General features: G+C 37.2%; 1 long non-coding RNA gene across 1 annotated transcript in view; it reads right to left on the reverse strand.

Moving 5' to 3' along the window:
- Positions 1 to 9,226: 9,226 nt before the first annotated feature.
- Positions 9,227 to 18,302, reverse strand: part of LOC309855136 — a 135,863-nt gene continuing 126,787 nt past the window's right edge. The window contains exon 3 of the long non-coding RNA XR_014306636.1: positions 9,227 to 9,296. This is a non-coding gene — a long non-coding RNA (uncharacterized lncRNA). The remainder of the gene's footprint in view (positions 9,297 to 18,302) is intronic.

Genomic DNA, 18,302 nt, shown 5'->3' on the forward strand with positions numbered 1-18,302 from the left:
GGATTTTTTGTTGGTGCTCCATGCTGCACAGTACCCGGACAAAAGTAATCCAGGTTTTGGCTCATCTCTTAAAATTCTCCCTATCCCTAATGGAATATTTCCTCCCATCCCAACCTATTACTGTGGTGTTCTCTTGCCTCATCAAGGTACCTCTTGTGGCAAGGTGCTTTTGAGATAGCTTCTACCTTTCGCAGCATTCTCTTCAACCATGGCACATGCAAACATCTCCATGCCAGATGAGGGCAAGGCAGGCTCGTCCCTGGTGCCTGCTCATTTTGTTCTGTTATTACGAGCACTCCGTGTGTCGGCCCGCCTTCAAAATCCTCCAGGTAACAAGTGAGCCCCAGTCCCCACTTCCATGGATACCTCAGAGGTCAGGGAGAACCAGGCTACTCTCTCAAGCTCTCCCGCCCTTCTACGGCTCTGGCAGTCCCAGAGAAGGCATAAGAACTTGTCATTCAGCCAACTTCTAGCTGACGAGAGAGATGCCAATTTCCTCTGATTTCAGATACACTCCATATCTCCTTGCAGATTCCTTGCAGCCCTCCCAGTTGGCTTGAAGGAGGTATCGCCCCCCATACCTGATGAATGGGGAAGTGCCGTGGTCCTCCCCATGAAGCCAACAGCTCACTACCTGTATGCCTTCCCCGTTTCCCTCTGGGGCCTGGGATGAGTCACAAGGTTATGAAGCCAAGGAGTAAAGATCCCAGGACAAGCCTGGCCACAGTTTAGTAAGTGCACAAAGTATCTCACTGCTTATATTGTCTCTGTGCCAGGCATGAAATTGGGGCAACATCACTTAATCAGCAAGGTTAGTATCTGAAATGTTCTATAAAGGAAAGGAGGGCAATTCTTTACAGAGGTCAGTAATACAATATGAAAGATGAGCCAAAAACTCATTCTGGTAAGTAGGATTGAACATGTCTATGAACCCCTTTCATCCACAGCAAAAGTCAATCTGCCAAGAATAAACATTTGGGAAAATACTGAAGCAGTAAGTGATTTTATCTTGATATTAAAGATATGGATACAATGCATATTTAATTAATTAAAATTGAGTTTGATAGACTGACCTTTACTATATTATTATGAGCATTCAATTATATGCACTATTACTTCTGGAATTTTAGAGACCGGTCTGCTCTTCAGTTATTTTTCTCTTCATTAAGTTAAATTAATATACAATTCTTAGGTTTCTTCCTCTGCCCCAAGGCAAAAATTCTTAATTATTAAGAATTTTAATTTAGAAAGGTACAGCATAGGGGAATATAGTCAGTAGTATTGTAATAGTGTTGTATGGTAATGGATGGGAACTACACTTGCGGTGAACACAGCATAACGCACTTGACAAATGACCACATTGTACACCTGATACTAATGTAACATTGTGTGTCAACTATACTTCAATATAAAATATTAATAAGAAAACTTTTGAAAAGAATTTTAGAAATTATATTTTTACCACCTCAATTTTACATTATTCTCTCATTACCAATGAAATTTCAAAACATTCATTGATAAAAGTTTTTGTTACATTGACCATACATTAACAATGTGACATTGTTACATTGACCAGGTATCAAAATGATATCTAGGCAGTTTCTGATTTATATAAGCTCAATGTATTTGTAGAAGCTCAAAATGTTGTTAAGCCAAATGCCACGCCAAGTGACCAAAGAACTCTCTTTTCTTCTTCTCCTCCTCCTCCCCCTCCTCCTCCTCCCCCTAATTGTTCCTAATTGTATCTTTATTCTCTTTTCACCTAGGAACTAGATAAAATAAGATTCAAAATGGGGTCTAGATACCATAGTTTTTCTACAGGAGGCATTAACAGAAAAGTGAATTTCCACTGCTACAATTTATTCTCAATAGCAATATCTGGGTGTTACACACAACTAATGAATTATTGAACACTATGTATGAAACTAATGATATACTCTATGTTGGCTAATTGAATTAAAATTTTTTTTAAGATTTTTATTTATTATTTGACAGAGATAGATCACAAGTAGGCAGAGAGGCAGGCAGAGAGAGAGAGAGAGAGAGGGAAGCAGGCTCCCTGCTGAGCAGGGAGCCCGATGCGGGGCTCGATCCCAGGACTCTGAGATCATGACCTGAGCTGAAGGCAGAGGCTTAACCCACTGAGCCACCCAGGTGCCCCTTGAATTAAAATTTTTAAAAAATTAAAAATAACTAGCCATACTCTTCTGCCCTTAAAAACATCTCCATACCTGAGCCTACCTCCTCATCACCCCTTTGTAATTTCTGGTACAAAAATGTGATCACAAATATTCCTGATGGCCCAATATGAATGCATATTTGAATTTTCCCATGGAAACACTGTTCAGTTCAATGCTGCTGTGGAGACCAGAGACATCACAGGGGGTGGGTGGGAGGACTTGTGGATTCAACCACCTGTAATTATTTCCATAGGAAGCAGAATAAAGATACAGTTAGGAGCATTTCTCCCACATACATGCACACTCCTCCAACCCTAGTAGTGTTAAATCAAACTTTTGATTTTAATCTTTTCATTCTAAAAAAGTATATCCTTATGTTTTAAGAAGTAATCGTGAATTGTTTGGTTGATGAATTCCTCCTTGCCACTTCTCTGGAATCTTTCTGAAACTCCGTGACTTTCAACTAGTGTTCTGATGCTTTCACCTTTTCTCTCTTATTTTCCATTTCTGTTTTTTTTTTTTTTTGGCTTGGTTTGGTTTAATGGTTTTGCAGTATTTATGGAAAGAAATTCCTTAATTTTACATATAAATCTTATTTTGAATATTTATATTTTCTACTATGTTTATTCTTCTTAATTTCCAAATTCTGCTTTGTTTTTTTTGGACATTGATTTTGAAGCTTCTTGTTTTTTTTTTTTTTTTAATACATAAAATATTTTCTTCCTTGTCTTTCTGGGGATTTTGATGATAATTTTTAAAAATGTTTTTCCACCAAACCACTTTTGTCTTGGTGTCTTCGATTTAGAAACTTTCCTCAACTATCTGGTAATGTTTTGTGTCTTCCACATTTACAAAAGGCAGCTAAAAAGCTGATGGGACTGCACGGTGACTAACATAACATAATAAAAAAATAATTAAACAGATGGAAGTTGTAGGCTTAAAGGCAGAACTTTGGTATCAAGAATGTTATGGTGGAAAAAAATGGAGGGCTGTTTATTCAGCATGTTCAATAGTCTCTTTAGGTCTTTTCCCTCTTAAATTGTTCAGATTCCATAGAGATTCTTCCTGGTTCATGCCTGGAAGGTAAAAGCCTGACCACCTTTGTTTCTGGAGCCCATGAAGGAAGCAGCCATGAGGAAGCAACAGTGTACATATATGCAATTAGCTCCCTGTTTTTAGGATGCCTCCACTCTCCAATATGCTGTTTCCCCAGGCCAAAGACCATCTATTTTACTCTTTCCAAGGAATAAACCTCCAGTATTACTTGTGAAGAAGGAACAGAAATAAGAGATCAAGGTGTGGGATGGGTAGATCTAGTATCTACTTCTAAAGAGGTTTCAAACAGTTCTTCTATTTAACTCTTATTATAGTATTTATGATAGTATTTATAATAGTATTTCTATAACATCCTTTTCAGGGCTATATAGTATTCCATTTATACCATAATTTATTTAATCATTCTTCTGTTTATGGATATTTAGGTTTTTTAGTTTTTGTGATATTGGAACAAATATATAAAGAACAGCCTAATAAGCTAAATCTCTGTGTATACTCTCAATTATTTACTAAGTATAAATTCCCAGTGAGGTATTACTAGATTTACATATACATTTATTTACATATTTATATGTATATGTGTGTGTGTGTGTGTGTGTGTGTGTGTATAAAATCAGGTCCACTACTATATTTGTGAGAAAGCAAACTACTTTTGATGTTATCCAAGACCAAACATGATCTGTATATGAACCCCCTTAACTCTTTGAACACTTTCCAACACTTGTGTTCTCACACCTTATTCTGGCCTTGGTATTTATCATTGTTTTCCATCTCAGGGTATTTGCACATTCCGTTTCTTCTATTTTCTGCACCCCTCCTTGCCTATTCATCTTTTCAGTCTCAGCTCAAGTGTCTTCCCTGTGAAAATTTCCCTGATTCAACCAATCTGTGTCAATCATTCCCTTTTATCCTGCCACTGCTGTCTCATATTTCTATTATGGACCATATAACACTATATTGCATTATCTGCCTCATTTACAAAATTATATGAGCTATTCAAACTCAAAGACAATGTTTCATTTCACTACTAAATATTCTTCTGATCCACAGAGGAACTGACTTCTTATATTATTCTGAATGCTTTATATACTCTCATTAAACCTTATAATCCAATGAGAAATGCATCATAATTTCTATTCTGCAGATGAGGAAACCTAACCTTAGAGAGGTTGAAGTATTTCTACAGGACACACAGTTGATCAGCAGCAGAGCTGGGGTTCAACCCCAGGCCTACCAGTTTTCAAAGATAGTGTCCTTTCTTCTTTGCTTTTAAATAAATCAATGTGCCTATCCTCTATGTACATTTCTCCCCATATCTCCTATATTGGTTTTCTATGACTGCTGTAACAAATTACAACAAATTTGGTGGGTGAAAAAAACAGAAATTAATTCTCACATCATTCTGGATGCCAGAAGTCTAAAATTAAAGTATCCATGGGGCACCACTCCCTTCCTAGGTTCTAGGGACAATCTCTTCCTTGCTTCTTCCAGCTTCTGGTACCTGGCTATGGCTGCATCATTCAAATCTCTGTCTCTACCTCACAAGACCTTCTCTCCTTCTCTATCTCCCCTGTGTCTCTCTTATGAGCACACTTGTTGTCAGATTGAGGACCCATTCAGATAATAGAGGATGATCTCATTTTTAGATTATTAATTACATCTGCAAAGACCCTTTTTACGAATAAATTCACATCCACCAGTTCTAGGACTTGGACATATCTTGTCGGGATAACCATTCAATCTACTACAACTCTACCCTCTTATTACTCCTTTGAAAGGGACAGGATTGTTTGGAAGAAAGACCTTGGGTTTGAAACAGATGGACTTGGATTCTAATTCTAGCTCTGCCTCCTACTGCCTTGTGACCTTTGATCAGTAACTGAAAACTATGAGGCTTTTCTTCACCTTTAAAATGGAAATATTATTTGTTGCATAGACTGGCTTGAAGATTAAGTGAAATAAATCACCTAACACATACTGGAGAGAAATAACTGCTCATTCTCTCTCCATCTTTATATATAACCCCCCTCAGAGGCCAAATCACCAATTGATATGAAACTTTATTAAAAATCACTGAAAACAAAAGTTCAGTTTTTAAACATGACCATTGTTTGAACTCCATGCTCTGCACTTGGTTAGTTTCTGTTTTCAATTTCCTTAGATCTGGTTCTTATTTTAATATAGGTAAAAGTCACGAGGCTACGCAGTCAAAATATGAATTTTAAAGTATTCTTGCATTTTTCTCAAATAAAACTAACGAATACTTAAGAGATTTGTATTATGTGCCAGTTTATAAGCCTCAAAAAAATGTGTTACTTTATAGATATACCTCATTTTTAAACTTTTTAAGTTGTTTATGTACCTCACCCAGTGTTCTATGCAATACATGCCCTCCTTAATACCCGCCACCAGCTCACCCAACCCTCTGCCCCTCCCTTCCAAAACCCTCAGTTTGTTTCTCAAAGTCCACAGTCTCTCATGGTTTGTCTCCCCTTCTGATTTCCCCCAACTCACTTCTCCTCCACATCTCCCAATGTCCTCTGTGTTATTCCTTATACCTCATTTTTAAAAATCCCAAATAGCATTATCTAACTTGCTCAACAACTATATTCACCACATTTAATACTAGATTTCTTTTGGTTATTTACAAACTGGAACTTATCTTCAAAGAATGAATATTTGCCACTCCTGAGTATTTTCAAAAGAAGGTGATAAGCAGCATAGTTGGGCAAAAAAACAATTAGCAAGTGAATCGGAAGAACTCACTTCACATTCAATGTGTTATTGTCAACTATCGGACCTAAGGAAAGTCATAATCTCACTGAACCCATTTTATCTTCTACAAAATAATGATGCCAGTATCTGCCTTGTTAACTTTTAGAGTTGCTGTTCATACATGCTCCATGTAACAAAATACACAAATCCTGGACTGGGCTAGAAATAAAAGTTGAGTCTGAAGAACAGAGGCCCTGACCCTTCCAAGTGGACAGAATCAAAATAATACTGTCTTTAAAAGCATTCAAACATTGTTTAAAGTGTTATACGTTTCTGAACCCTTGTGCTCCCAGTAATGATGGGCACCCTAGGATCATGGGAAAACACAGAACCCAATCTTAAGACTCTTTCTTAACCTTATGATTAATCATGAGAGTAGGCAATGCAGCACACCTGTCTGCTCAAAAGTTAGTAAGAACTAAACCTCCCAATTCATTGCCTATGTTTCAAAATTCACTCCTAGTTCAGCAAGCCACACCGTGCATGACACCTTACAAATCCTTATTATAGTGTGTAAGGGACTATCTGGAGGATGTGTCTGAAGCTATTACTCTCCTTACAGACCTCAGTGTTCTCTGGTGGTCTGGTGGGAAACAGGGAGTTTTGCAGTCAGTCAGGCCTGACTCTGAGTCCCTGTTTACCACCTGCTAGATTCACGATGTTGTTTAAGTTTCTCTAAGCCTCAGGGTTGGTTTTTTTTTTTTTTTAATGTACAATATGGGGATATTAATAGGATCTATATCATAGTATTGCTGTTTATCTCAGTGCATAATACATAATAAGTCTCAATAAAAGCTAGCTGTCATTCAGTGTATATCCTTCTAGGTAAGTTTTTAAAGTTAAACTGTAATAGTCATCATGCTGTAATGAAGTCATTCTGATTTTGCCTCCAGATAAAGGTTGAGATTGTACTTCCCTTCACGTCCCTTAGACTTACACGTACATACATGATTTATTCTGACCAATGGACTGTAAGTGGAAATGACATGTATCATTTCCAGGTGGAAGCTTTATGAGTCAGAAGGCTTTATTTAAGATGCTGTCTCTTGGGGCGCCTGGGTGGTTCAGTGGGTTAAGTTTCTGACTCTTGGTTTTATCTCAGGTCATGATCTCAAGGTTATGGGATCGAGCCTGTCTTGGGCTCCAGGCTCAGCACAGAGTCTGCTTGTCCCTCTCCCTCTGTTCCTCCCCCAACCTGTGCATGTACGCACACATTCTCTCTCTTTCCCTCCCTCTCTGAAAAATAAATAAATAAATTTTTTTAAAAAATAAATAAATACAAATAAAATGTTCTCTCTTTCTCTCTCTCTTTTTTCTGCCATACCAATGGCAGTAATCCAGCTAGTGGCCACTCTGTCAGCTCACAGAATGAGGAAAACACCAGCCAACTCATGCTGTATATCTAGCATGGCCAAGAAATAAATCGTTGTTTTAAGCAACTAGAGGTTTGGGATTTTATTTATTACTAGCCCCTCCTGTCCTTTATGGGAACAAATATTCATATGGGTAAGTTAGTTTTTAAAATAGTTTCATTATTTTATAGCAACCTCTAATAATAATAGTTGACAATCACTGAGTACTCAATATTCTAAGAACTTCTATGTCCTTTTATGTGTTAACTCATCCATTTCCACAATAACCCAGTGAGATACCTGCAGTTTTCTTATCCCTGCTTAGTATGGACAGAAGAGTTAAGTAACTTGCCCAAGGTCACACAGCCAGTATACGCTGGAAGCCAGTTATTAAGACAGCCTATCTGAGTCTTGTGGCTATATTGCATCCATTACTGCTTGAAGTGGATGATGTAGTGTGCCTCCCAGGTCTGGGCTTCAGGACCTACGTTCATGCTGACAGCCAGAAGCACTGACTGTCAATGGGCTAGCTCAGAACACAATCCCTCCCTGGGAACTGCCCTCAGGCAATGAGGGTTGTCCATCCTCAGCACACCTCCTAACCAAGTGAGCTGCCCTGAAGGACTGGCAGGAAGTGCTGTCATTTGCTTGGCCGTTCAATTTCTCCTTTTTCCTTTTCCTCCCTTCTTCACCCCCACTGTTCCCCAAAGCATTCCCAATAACCTTCCTCATCTGAATCTGTCTCCGTGTGTTTCCCAGGGAACGAGACAGTCCTCTCTCTCTATTCCTACATGTGTACTAAAATATACACTGATTATGTATTAACTCAGTGCACAAGTAATTGCCAAATGACTGTCACAGACCATGTGAATTTGGGGAAAGTGAAGATCATTAGGCTGTCAGGAGTGGACTAGTATGATGAAACCTCTCCCAAGTTAATGGAGATACAGAATCTTCTACTTTCTCTATTGAATTCAGTATACTTCATTTCTCATAAATGTCACCTGTGGTTATTTAGATCCAGGGAAAAAACGTCAAAAAAAAAAAAACCCACATTCTTTGTATATAACAAATGATAGTTGGTCTTTATTATGACATTTATTCATCCTTGTAAGTAGAAATGGAATATTGTCTCAAGGTTACATAACTCAGGAGTAGGTACTCTTCATCTCTTTCATGAAGACAGATGTCTCAAGAGAGTAGAAGCCATGTATCTTTATTGTACCAAACACTACATATCTCTGTTTCAGTTATACGTAAGAATACTGCTGAAAATGGATGTCTTAAATTGCTTTTGATTTCTAGTAATGAGTAGAACCTAAAATTTAAATCATAACCCATCAGCTCTCCCCAGCACATCTTAATTTACTTGATGCCTAATTCCAATAAAAATTTAAAGTGAGCCGAGTACTACTTCTGGTGTATTTCTTTTACCACAATTGAATTTTTGTCACAATTTAAGCTCTATTACAATATCTGTGGTCTGCATTTTGTCAAAGGAGAAATGCATGTTGTAAAACTTGAAATAAATAAGCAGTTCATAGAAGTAGTTCTAAAACAGGCCAAATTATAAAACCAAAAAAGTCTAAGTGGATATATGCAATTTAAGATAAACACTGTCTACTTTACCTCAATAAATGTATATCTTATGCATTGTTACTTTCTGCTTAAATATTTTTACTATATATGGACATAGATTAATGACTAAAGTTATAGAAAATTCGGGAGATATTAAATTATTATATTTTCTTGTCTATTGATGATCTTAGTCTGTTCAGGCTACTGTGCATACCATTGACTAAATAGCTTAAATAATAGAAATTTACTTCTCACCGTTCTGGAGCTGGAAGTCCAAGATCAGGATACCAGTGTGGTCGGGTTCTGGTGAGAGCTCTCTTCCTGGTTTGCTGACTTGGGCATCTTCTCTGTGGATCTTCACATGGCAAAAAGAGAGAGAGAAAGCAAACTCTTTTGTGTCTCTTCTAAAAGGGCTCAAACCCATGATAAAGGTTCCATCCTTATGACTTAATTACGGCTCAAAGGTCCCACCTCTGAATACCATTACATGGGTATTAAAAAGGCTTCAACACATGAATTTGGGAGAGGAGGGACACCTCCTCTCCCAAATTCAAATACTGAGCCCTTAGACGGTATTTATTCTTATTCTTCACTTAACCAAAGAAGCTTGAATTCAACAGTGAAAACTTTAAATTGAGTTGCTTATAGGGTCCATACCATTTTAAAAGAGTAAATCAGTATGAAGCTTGTATTTACAAAACAGGCAACAAAGTCCTTTGTTACCAACAGTTCAAAATGTAAATAAAAATTATATTCCTTATTGGCTGCTCTAATTTTGCTGAATGTACATTAAATTATGTTAATGCTTCAGTGGGGACATATTTTGGCATTCATATTACTACCCATTGAACAACTGCTTTATTTTCACAGAATTACAGGTAGAAATAGAAAATATGCACCCTGCAAATTACACAAGTACATGGGAGTAACCCCTTAGAGGGGGCAAGAGAAGAATAGTCAGAAAAAGTGGACATACTAAACTATAGGATATTTTCAGAGAAATACAATCTTTGAAAAAAATTCCAAGTGCCTGAGACAATTCGAACTAATCAAAGAACCACCATAGTAGGGGTTCTTATGAGATTTGGTTTAATGCCTAGAAAAGAATTATCTGAAATTAGCATATCAATTATTTTCAGGTAAACAGTTGCTTTTTCACCAGCTGAAGGGTGCACAAAAATAATTTGTTTACTGAAATAATTTATAAATCTCCCCCTCAGCAATTTTATTTTATGTTTTAACTCAGACATATTAGAGCAAAGTTTGCTAGCTACTTATTCCCAGGTGATACGCCTTCCACTGAGCTAAGCCACAGTTCTGTACGTTTGTGGTATCGACAGCTAGACTTCCACAGCATGTTTTTTTATCTGAAAGACATTTTATTCAGCTAATGCTTCTTCTATCAAATAAATTTTGTCATTCACATGCCTAAGCATCAATATAAAAATGTCCAATTTAAAACAAGGGTTTTTAAGACCATCTACCTGAATGGATAAAGATGTGGTTCATATATACAATGGAATATTACTCAGCCATGAGAAAGGATGACTACCCAACATTTATATCGATGTGGATGGGATTGACGGTATTACGCTGAGCGAAACAAGTCAGTCAGAGAAAGACATTTATCATATGGTTTCACTCATATGGAATATAAGAAACAGTGCAGAGGACCACCAGAAGAAGGGAGGAAACGCTGAATGGGAATTCATCAGAGGGAGAAAAATCACGAGAGACTCTTAACTAAAGGAAACAAACTGAGGGTTGCTGGAGGAGAGATGGGTAGGGGGATAGGGTAATTGGGTGATGGGCATTAAAGAGGGCAAGTGATGTGATGAGCACTGGGTGTTATTCACAACTGATGAATCACTGTACACTACATCTAAAAAATAATGATATACTATATATGTTGGCTAACTGAATTTAAATAAAATAAATAAAACAAAAAATAAAATACCATCTACCTAACTAGAATAGGTATTTTGCTTACCATATTTAACATCTCATTAATAATAATTACACCTTAATCTAATCCTGGGGTTGCCTAAGACGGAGTAGTTCAAATGCAGTACAATGGACTTCTAACAGAAAATATTTCAAAACACGTTCTTGACTCTCAACCAGGTACATTCACCAATAATGAACCCCGAGACAGAACAAATGAAAGTAAGAATAGTAAGAATGACTATAGGAAATATTTTTGGTTGAAAGGATGTATTAAACAGAAAAGTGATTTATTCTGCAAAAGTGACAAAATAGTTTCTTCTAAAAAGAGTTATTAGCAGTGTTAAAGTTTATTAATTTCTTCAAATTGTTATAAATTCTCAATAAAAAGGGTGAATCTTCAAGATTGTATTGCAGTACACAGTATAGAGAACATGGCAATAATCAGGTGTACGTCTTATTTCCTATAATAAAGTTACTCTACATAATTATTTCAGAGGATAATAAAGCATATTGGTTCAGAATATAGGCTCCAGAGCCACATAATTTGAATTCAGATTTTTTTTTTTTTAAGATTTACTTATTTGAGAGACAAACCGTGTGCTAACACACGAGTGGGGAGGGAGAGGTAGAGCGAGAGGGAGAGAAGCAGTCTCCACACGTAGTGTGGAGCCCGAGGCAGGGCTCTATCGCCAGACTCTGAGATCATTACCTGTGCTGAAATCAAAAGTCCAGTGCTTTACTAAATCAGTCACCCAGGTGCCCCTGAGTTTCAATCTTGGCTTCACTTTCTAGCTGTGTGGCCTTGAGCCATTTACCTAACTGCCTGGGGTTAGGTAATAATTTTTTAGATTCCTCATCTAATAAATGAAGGCGATCTTAATTATAAATACCCCATAGGATTGTTACAACATTTAATGTAGTCATACTTAGAAAGCAATCGAACAGTAGTTAGCACATGGTAATTACTCAAAAAGCATTAACTACCCAGGTTTGCCAGTTAATTTTTCCATGTTGAACTTGACTTATAAATTCCCCAGATTGTGTGTCCTAGTTTAGGCAGTCATATAATCTATTATGTGTATGTGTAATGTTTTTAAAGCTTCCTACCATTGAAAAAATGTGTATATAATATCTGGACATCAAAAGAAAAAATGAGGTGATTTTTTTTTTTGAAAGTTTGGTATTATAAAGAATTGTGACCTACTTACTTTTGGTCTTTGAATAACCCAGCCTTTCATACCTGAAGTTTAGAACATAAGAAATGCCACACTGAGTTGTATCCTTGGCTCATCATTTTCAGCTCATCATTTTTTCTTTGACAATGGTACCTAGAAGAAGCCCCCAGGGAAAATAAGGCTACCCTCCATATAACCAAACTAAAACATTCAGGAAGGTATACAAACAACATTGTACTCCTCCTCTTGGACACAGCAAGGGTCCATCATTCATTAATTTGTGCCAGTCCTTCTTGAATCATGTTCCATTTTTAATCTATTCCATTCTATGAGGATGGCAGGCTAAATAAATGTATAGTTCTTTTTAACAATTATCCTGAAAACTCTACCCACAATCTTCACTGAGTACCTTTCCATTCTAGAATTCCACAAATAAGGAAATTAACATTAGAGGGATAAAAGAAGAGTCATATGTGAAACATTGGAGTTGAAAGACATTCTGGATACTTTGAACTTAATTCCTAGAAAATTTAACTAATCTTATGAAGCCTATTGAAAAGTTTGTTATAGAAGACCCAGTTACAGTCACAATCCTCCTTATTCAGATCAATGAATTCTCCATCTGGTCAATAAAAATACAAGATATTTGCAGTTTATAGAAGCAGTGGATCTTTCCTGAGCATTGTTTCTTATTTTATTTTTGCTCTAAATTCTCTATCTGCTCATCAATATATACTAATTAGCTTTATGTTTCTGTACTTGAGAGATGTTATATCAATAAATACATAAAATGGTTTTTTATTTTTACTTCCTTAAGTAAATCCATAAATCCACATTTTTAAAAGTTTAATTTATTTGAGAGAGCAAGAGTGACAGAGAGTTGGGGCAGGGGGGAGGCAGGTGTAGAGGGAGAGACAGACTCCTGGCTGAGCAGGGAGCCTGATGTTGGGTGCGATCCCAAGAGGCTGGGATCATCACCTAAGTTGAAGGCAGATGTTCAACTGACTGAGTCACCCAGGCACCACCATAATCTAAGTTTTCTAAAATTAGTTTCAACATAGGTTCAAATATTCTTAGAAATAAATAAAGTTGGGTGATAATTAAGTGTTTAATGCCTATAGTTGTACTTTACAGTAGTAATGGACTAGAGTATTATATAACCTGTCAAATTTAAATGTGTGCTTTTTTTAATATTTTATAAACCAAAATAAGCAGGCCATCTTCTACTTTTCTTTCCTTTTTTTTTTTTTTTAAGATTTTATTTATTTATTTGACAGACAGAGATTACAAGTAGGCAGAGAGGCAGGCAGAGAAGAGGAAGCAGGCTCCCCGCTAAGCAGAGAGTCTGATGTGGGGCTCGATCCCAGGACACTGGGATCATGACCCGAGCTGAAGGCAGAGGCCTTAACCCACTGAGCCACCCAGGCGCCCCCATCTTCTACTTTTTTTTCCAAGTACACAAATCAAGAAAGTAGACCTTTAATAAATACTATTTATAAAGAACACTGTTAGGCCCTAATTTTTTTTTCCAGAATCTTTCTTAAAGATCGTGGGACAAAAGTTAACTTAAATTTATCATATGACCTTGCACTTATACCACCACCAGGAATTTACTCAAGAGAAATGAAAATACATGTCCACTTAAAGATTTGAACATTCATGACAAGCATTACTTTTATTTATTTTTTTAAAGATTTTATTTATTTATTTGACAGAGAGAGATCACAAATAGACAGAGAGGCAGGCAGAGAGAGAGAGAGAGAGGGGGGGGGGCCCGATCCCAGGACCCCGAGATCATGAGCAGAGCCGAAGGCAGCGGCTTAACGCACTGAGCCACCCAGGTGCCCCCAAGCATTACTTTTATTAAACAAAAAGTGGAAACAATCCAAATGTTGGCCACTGGTGAACAGTGATACAGCCATACACTGGCACACTGTTTAGCAATAAATAGGAATAAACTACCAATACGTGCTACAACATGAATGAGCCTCAAAAATATGAGGCTAAGTAAAAAAAAAAAAAAAAAAAAAAAACACAAAAGACCACATATCCATATGATTCCATACTCACATGACTCCATTTACATGAAATGCCCATAAAAGGGAAATCTACAAGCTAGAAATTAATTAGAGATCTATTATCTGGGGTAGGGGTGAAAGTGAGGAATGACTATAAATGGGCACTGAAGGGTCTTTATGGGGTATTGGGAATATTCTGAAACTGAATTGTGGTGTTAGTTGCTCAAAACTATATATAAATTTAGCTGAAAAATCACTGAATTACACATTGAAGTAAATTTATGGTATATGGATTACATCTCTATAAAGCTATTTTTTTAGAAAAAGGTAACATGTAACAACACCTGAAAATGTAAAAAGGCCTGGTTGACTTTGTCCTCAACAATTTATGCCTGGATAGGTCTCAAAACTGCCTTCAAGGACAGGACAACGCCCTAGTTGCTTTTGGTTTCATCCTTGATTGAATAGGAAGAAATGCAATTGGGTTTCAAGTCCAGAATGACCTAGTACTACTCTTTTCCCAGATACCGTGATAATAATCAGTTAGAGCAGTCCAACCTCAGGAAACAGCCCTACCATTTCTCACCTCTGAATTTATCAAACTCCAAACACCTACATGCAAACCTCTCAATTTAGTATAAATAACCCAATTAGTTCAACACAGGTGCAAACTACAGGTGCATTCCCAAAGGGAAACTTTCCCTCCCTGTTTCCCTCCCTTCCTTTCTTCTTTACTTCCTGTGAATATTTATTGAACACCTCTGTATTCCAGACACATTCTCAGGTTCTGGGGATACAGACAAAGTTATTTGCAGTCATGGAACTTACATTTTAGTAAATCCTTTTACTAGTTATCTATTGCTGTGCAACAGTATTACCCCACACATAGCACCATTAGAAAACACACATTTATCATGTCATAGATTCTTTGGGTCAGGAATGTGAGCAGAGCTTAGCTAGGTGTTCTGCCAAGCTGCAAACAAGGTGGTGGTCAAGGTTGTACTCTCATCTGAGAGTCAAGTGGGGAAGGATCTGCTTCCTTGTCCCTGGGATGGTGGGCAGCATGCAATTCCTTGTTGACTGCTGGACTGAGGGCCTCTGTATCTCATCGTCTGCTGGCCAGAGGCTGCACTCAGTTTCTTGTCATGTGACTCCCTTCATGGGTGGCAAACAGCATGGCAGCTTGCTTCTTCAAAACCATTAAAGGTGACAGAATTTCCTCACAGCGTAAGATTGCAATCTTATATAATCACATCCATGAAATCCTGTCCATCCATCCCTTTTGACATATTCCATTGAATAGAAGCAAGTCACAGATCCCACCCACACTTAGGGTAAGTGACTACATAAAGTCATAGAAACTGGGAGGTGAGGATTTGGGGGGGTACCCTACAATCTATCAGCCACATTCCATCCTCTGGTCCCAGTGTTTTATGTTTTTTTCCATGCTTAAAATACACTTATCCTATCACAACTCCCTCTAGAGTCCCATCCCATCAAAGTTTAGACTCTCATCATCAAAATCTAGTGTAAGTGATGCTGAGGCTCTACAGTTTCATCTGTCAATCCATAAAACTAAACAGACAAGCCATCTGCCTTCCCTATATATACAACATACAATGGTTGAATAGATATTAAAAAATTTATATACATATGAACGTTTCTGTTCAAAACAGGGCAATAGCAGGAATGAAAGTCAGTGGTCCATAGCAATTCTGAAATTCAGTCGGCCAAATGTTGAGAGTCCCCTAACCAGGTGTCAGAGTCTCTTTCACTTTGTACTCTCTCTGTGCACTCCAGCCCAAACTACTCTTGTCGTGTTGTTTTTGCTAACACAGTTCTCTCAAACATTTTGTTGGTGTCTGTGACTTTCACTGAAGTTTACTACACCAGAGAAAGGGACAATGCACTTAAGCTTGTTGGAGGCTCATGAGTTGATCAAAAAATTCCATGACACACAACTTTAAAGTCTTGAAAGGCCCTTTAGTCACTGAAGATAACTTGAGTCCTCTGGTCTTTCTGAGGTTTTAGTGAAAGACTGTACAATCACATCCTTATCTTTTCTTCTAGATCTTGCATTTGTGACAGGCTTTGAGCCATTTCTCAAATATAGTGTCTTTTGCCTCTTGCAGAGGCTGAACACTTCCCAAATCATCAAGCCCTGGTCCTACTTAATAGTTCTTCCCTCAGTTTATCTCCCACCTCTTTTATAATCATAAGCAGCAAGAAGAAACAAGTAATATTTTTAAAAAAAATTCTTGGTTGGATAACTAAGGGCATCTTACACTTACAAGCTCTTTTTATGACGTAATTGCAGGAGAAAATTTTGCTCCAGTTTTTGCCATTACACAACAAGGATTCCTCTTGCTCCAGTTTCTAGTAACATATTCCCCACTTCCTGATGAACTCTTAACCAGAAGAATTATTAAAGTCCAAATGTCTATGAACAATCAGTTGCAGGCAATTCAGGCTTTTGAGACCATGCTCCTCAACTTCTTTCCAGCCTGTACCCACTCTTCAGTTCTAAAGTCCCTCCTACATTTTTAGTTTTTTTCTTTGGCATCACCACCCTCCTAGTACTAAAATCTGTTTTAATCATCTGCCTATTACCAAAACCTCAATACCTTAAAAGGAAGATTATCTCACAGTTTCTGTGGGTCAGGAGTCGGGGGACAGGTTAGATGAGTATTCTGCAAGGCTACACTCAAGCTATCAGCCTGGTAATCTCATCTGGAGTTTGCATGGGGAAGGATCCACTTCTTTGCTCACATGGCTACTAGTGGTTTTCAGTAGCGTTCTGTGTTACCACCCTGAGGTCCCAGTTTCTTGCCATGTGAACTTCTTACAACAGTGTGGCTTGCCTCTCCAAAGTTAACAAGATAGAGTATCTTCACAAGATAGGCATTACAAAATTATGTAATGCATGAATATGCACATAATCACAGATATCCCACCGCATTTTCCATACTCCATTGGTTAGAAACAAGTCATGAGGGGCACCTGGGTGGCTCAGTCATTAAGCATCTGCCTTCCGCTCAGATCATGATCCCAGGGTCCTGGGATTGAGCTGTGCATCAGGCTCCCTGCTCTGCAAGAAGCCTGCTTCTCTCTCCCCCATTCCCCCTGCTTGTGTTTCCTCTCTTGATGTTTCTCTTTCTGCCAAATAAATAAAAACTCAATAAATAAATCTTTTTTTAAAAAGGAAACAAACAAACAAACAAGTCAACAGGTTATGCTTACACTCAAGGGGAGGGGACTTGGTATTCTTGATAAATACCAAGAGGTAGGTATCTTGGAATGGCTCTAGAATCTGTTCCCCACATACTAGAAGAAGGCTGGCCCAACAGAATCAATGAAACTTTAACCAGGATCTACTTTCCATTTCTTCTCAGTCCTCATTCAATGGGGTTTAGCATGTTATTTAAAGTTTCTCACATCAGTTTCCATGTTTGTGAAATAACCCTTCTCATTTTCACCTCACAGATACATCAAGGAGGATAATAAGAATAGTAAAAACTGCAATAATACTGTAAAAATTAAAAACTACCCCAAAATATCACATATTATAATTCAGAGACTTGAACCCAAGGAGAATGAGAAGAAATTCACCAGGATGAAGCAGGTATAAAAAAATGGGCTAAGGACATGTATATGTAAAAGTGTCATATTGGCTTTCTTTATTTTAAAATCAATTCAATTGAGAAAATTCTTAAGATAACAATAAGCAAAAAGATTTTATATAATTATCTTGGAAGTGTATTGATTTAAAAAGAATGTTTAGTATTAGTAAAATTATAAATGATAAAATAGATACTATGATAATGATGCCTATATACTTGTGCTTTCACTATTTTATTATTCTTGCCTTTCCATGCTGCCTGAGGAAAAATGTTTTAATTAAACAATTTCCTACAATTGAGATAATGCAGGTAACATCCAGCATGATTTAAGTCAGTTATACCACTGCATTAAATAGTAATGACTTTAGTGTGGTATTTTACTGTTAACTATTAAACTAAATTGTTTCTTAGTGTCCTTTTTAATGTTAAAAATATTAAATACCATGAGATAAATTTCACTTGGGTTTGGTTTTAAAAATTATTTACCAACCATAAATAATAATTGCGTCCCATGCACTATTCTAATTGCTTTACATATATCAGCTCATTTAATCCCCACAACAACTAGATAAAGGGACATGCTATTTAATTGCCATTTTCC

The sequence above is a fragment of the Mustela nivalis genome, assembly GCF_964662115.1.
Source record: "Mustela nivalis genome assembly, chromosome: 20".
Lineage (NCBI taxonomy): Eukaryota > Metazoa > Chordata > Mammalia > Carnivora > Mustelidae > Mustela > Mustela nivalis.